This window comes from Ornithodoros turicata, unplaced genomic scaffold, assembly GCF_037126465.1.
Source record: "Ornithodoros turicata isolate Travis unplaced genomic scaffold, ASM3712646v1 Chromosome154, whole genome shotgun sequence".
Classification (NCBI taxonomy): domain Eukaryota; kingdom Metazoa; phylum Arthropoda; class Arachnida; order Ixodida; family Argasidae; genus Ornithodoros; species Ornithodoros turicata.
In genome coordinates this window covers 58,073-62,258 of record NW_026999319.1, presented here as the reverse complement: position 1 = coordinate 62,258, position 4,186 = coordinate 58,073, and positions in this window count along the sequence as shown.

The window sequence follows — 4,186 nt, the reverse complement described above, 5'->3', positions numbered from 1 at the left end:
GAGGAAGCGTTACCTGGCCCAGTACCTTGAGGACACTGTAGCGTTTACAACACAGCGTATGAACATCCTACGTCCTAATCACATCATAAAAAATAATGTCATAATGGAATGTTGCATAAAAGAAATGTCTTTGTAATGAAAGCTGTCGTGTACAATGTAGCGCAGTGATGTTGCTAAATATTCATGTGAACGTAAAGTTCTGAAAAAGGAACAACATATCAAACTTCTCAGTAACCACCTTCTTGCATCAAATTTCTTTAAACATTTATTTATTTTATACAGGAAAGAGGCGGCTAGTCCCAGCCCATGCCAGCTCTATCCGACTCTGATCCAGATGAGGTCACAGTGTCATCTATTCTTGGCACAGTGTAATACAGCAAGTATGTACAGCACACTTTGTTTCTTTTCAGTTTGTGCGCTGACTGTATACATGAAGGGTGTTCTACGAGAGGATATCGTTATATTTCTGAAAATAGGTTTTAGTGCACTTGTGTTGCTAAATATACATCTCAACGCAACATTCCACAGAAGGCAAAACCTCTCGGCATCTACCAGTGATGCTCTTGTTCTTGCAGCTGATTCTTTATAACATTTATTTATTTTATATAGAAAAAAGACAGCAGTCCCAGCCCTTGCCGGATACATCTGACTCTGACCCAGATGAGGTCGGCATGCCATCTGTTCCCGATAACTTTCCGCAGTGCAATACAGGCAAGTCAGTATAGCGCACTTTATTTTGTTTAGGTTTGGGCGCCCACATTATGCATGCAGATTACGAGAATTATACATGCAGCCTACGAGCGGATGTCATTAAATTCTTCAAGATAGGTTTCGCTTTTGAAAATCATGGGGCTTGGAATACACACACTTTTGTTGCAGATTGAGCTGTTTCCATTGTTGTTATGCATTAATTGAGCTATATTTGTTAATTGCACTCGCCCTGAGACGGTACCATTTGCTTCTGTGAATTCAGAACCCTATAAGTATAACACATTATTCCAATCAAAATCACATTTATTTTCACAAATTTCTGCAAGAAAAAAGCTTGCCAAAAATTAGTTGCAGTGCAAGGAATGCTTGGTAAATTTGCTTTTGAGAAACTCTTGGTACTACCTCTATCGAAATGAAGTGGGACGAGCGATACATTTTTATTCGATTAAGGGCCTTGTCAGGCAGCACATCATTATCAGTGATTCGTATGGCTGCCACACTCTCAGTATAAGTGACGTCAGACACGCTGCTAAAAGCAAAAGGCATCATTGTGACATGGTCTCTTGTCTTGTTGCACAGGTATGAAAGTATTTGAACTAAGCCAGCAGTCTGCTAACACAAATATCAGTGAACTCTCTTTCTCTAGTGGCTGATTTTTGGCTCTGATTTTTTTGGGAGGAAACTTGGGGGGAGAGGAAACCATGTGGTTCAAATTGGAATAGTGTGTTGTGGCTAATTTGAGAGTTTCACTATTAAAGTTAGCTGGATTAATACTTGACCTGAATGTGAAAGAGCGCAATCTGGAGCAAAAGTCTATATTAATGTATTTCACATAGTACCGTAATTTTCTGAAGTACAATCTTTTTTTTAAGAATTTCATGGCACCAGCTCCTGGAACACCTGTGTACAGTGATCCCTTGAAAATGGGTCAATAAAATACAACGAAAACTCTACCTAGAATGACATGGTCCATAGTTTGGGCTATTCATTTTCGGGTTAAACCCGATTTTTCACCATAGTTCCCCCCGGAACAAGTTTTCAAGGATTCGGGTAAAACCCGATATCTACCCGAAATCCTTGGGGTCCTTCAATTTGTGGTTGTAGGTAAATCCTCAGAAAAGTGAATCATAATACCAGCAAAGAGAGCTATTTGTGACAAACCTATTTGTCCTCCTCTTATAATCCCCGCCTGCAGGAGAAAAATAGATAAACTTTTGTAGAGCTCGGACAAGTGTTTGAATACCACGGCCATTCACTGCCCCAGTTCCGAGCGGGACAAGATTCTTGTTTCATCGTCCCAGTATCACAGCTACGGCATGTTTTATATGCCTTTCGTTTACCTGAAAGTTCCCCAATAGGCATACCAGACAGTGATTGAAGCGCCCGATTTCTCCCCGAGTTCTCATATGCAAATAGCACCCGATTTTTAGCCTCGAATTTCAAAAATCGTAAAACCCGAAAACGAAGAACCCTATCCATAGTGTATGTGTTGTCTTGGTTCTTGTCACTTCCTAACGTGATTTTCATTCAAACCGGTTGGGACATTTTCGCACACGTGGTTCATTACATTTTGGGCACACTACAATGCATGTCCGAAAACTACCCCCAAAAAAAATCTTCAATGTGTTGTACTTTAGCGAGATACAAGCCCTCAGACACACTCCCGAGCAAGCACAGACACCAGGGAGCTCAGAGTTACCATCGGGAGCTGTGACTGTTTTTGACTGATTTGAAATTTTAATATGCAAATGAGTCAAAATAGAAAAGACACGCCTGAGAAGTGCATCACCTTCACCAACTGAGGGTTATCTGGGCGGGAAAGCGGCTTATCTAGCCTGCATGTCGAAACCTACTTGAGTCATCTCTATTGCTCAATTGCCATCTTGTAGTTAGATACTTTCTTTGGGGGGACGCCAGCCTGGGTGTGTAACTCAACTGCAACAATTTTATTTAATTTACTCTGCAATAAATAAAAATAAACGCTGTCCACAATAATATGCTTTTCTTGGACTCCTCAATTTGCAAAGGAAAAGCCAAAGCTGATGCACCTTCTCAAGGATCCAGTTGCATGGCCACGCAAAGACAGTATTGCAGCACTGCTGAAGGTGTGTGAACTAGTGATGATTGTGCGTGTTCTTTCTGATTATTGGCTGCATTGTCATATTGCTCACACTAGGAGGTGGTGAAATGCGCAGTGGGATACAAAGAACACAGCAGCCGAAGACGGCCATGGATCAAGATGGTAGCACTTTTAACAAAGTTAAAACAGGTCTTTAATTCGATATATTACAGTTGCTGTAAGTAAAAATGTTGCTGTTAAATGAAATTACTTGAGCTCTGCAAATATTTGAAATTTCAAATATGAAAGGAATATCTGGGCCCGTTTGAATAAAAGTTGAGTACGAGTCTCAGGCTCATTCTCAATACCTTTGGCAACACTTTTTGCATGAGCAGCGAGCGTGTGCTGAATACACAGCCAAGGCTATGAAACTGAGTCTGAGATTTGTGCTTAACTGGCTATGGAAATGGTCCATGATGCTATTTACAAAACTATTTTTCAGTATTCGAAATTTTTAATAGTACTGAAGCAAGGTATCATCCACTTTATATGGTTTGCAATGTTCTGGTCATTGAAGCCTACAACTTTTGTGAGCACATGGTCGACGCTTTATCTCTGGGCCTGACATGTTCCAATAAATTTCACATTCATGTCCAGGACAGATGGAAATGTGCACAGGTTGCAGATAATACAGAGAAATTCACAATGTAAACATATAAACGAGGAGATTTACACAAAGAAGTATGCATGAAATGTGTTGACTAGGTGGTCAATCCCAGTACAACCCACTAAAGGGGTGTACCCTACACAACACGGGGACCTTTACACACATGTTTATGCTGGTAAAAAGGCTGGATTGGGTAAAGTTTTAAGGAGAACATAAGCGAACGAGCATCATGCTACCAAATATTTCACCATGAGGTATTCAAAATTATTCAAATCTGGCCTCTTCTATTTACTCAAATTTGATTCGTTGCCTCAAGAAATTATTTAGGTTTCATCCCTAGTACAAGTGAAATATACGTAAAGTATTTGCAATGACAACTTTGCTATGTGCAGAGCTCTAAAAATAGAAGTAATGCATCATTCCACTGCAGTTGTACTTGGCAGCCTTATCACGTTCTTTATAGCCTGCTGTTATCTGTTTCAGGATTTCAGAAAGCAAGTTTTGAGGCTTTCTACTCGTGCGCGCTTCACGCTGCAGCAGCACAGTGATGTACTACAGGCGATCTGCAACCAAGTGTTAACAATGCGGTGGCACAAACTGCACCAAACTTCCTTGTGAAAGCTGCATTACAACGTCAGAGGCCCTTGAGGAGTTAGTAGATCTCTGAATGAAGAGCGACAGGCCCAGCTGGTAAGTTAGGCTGTATTTTACGTTTTGTGTATCACACGAGTTCGTTTATGTAGATATTT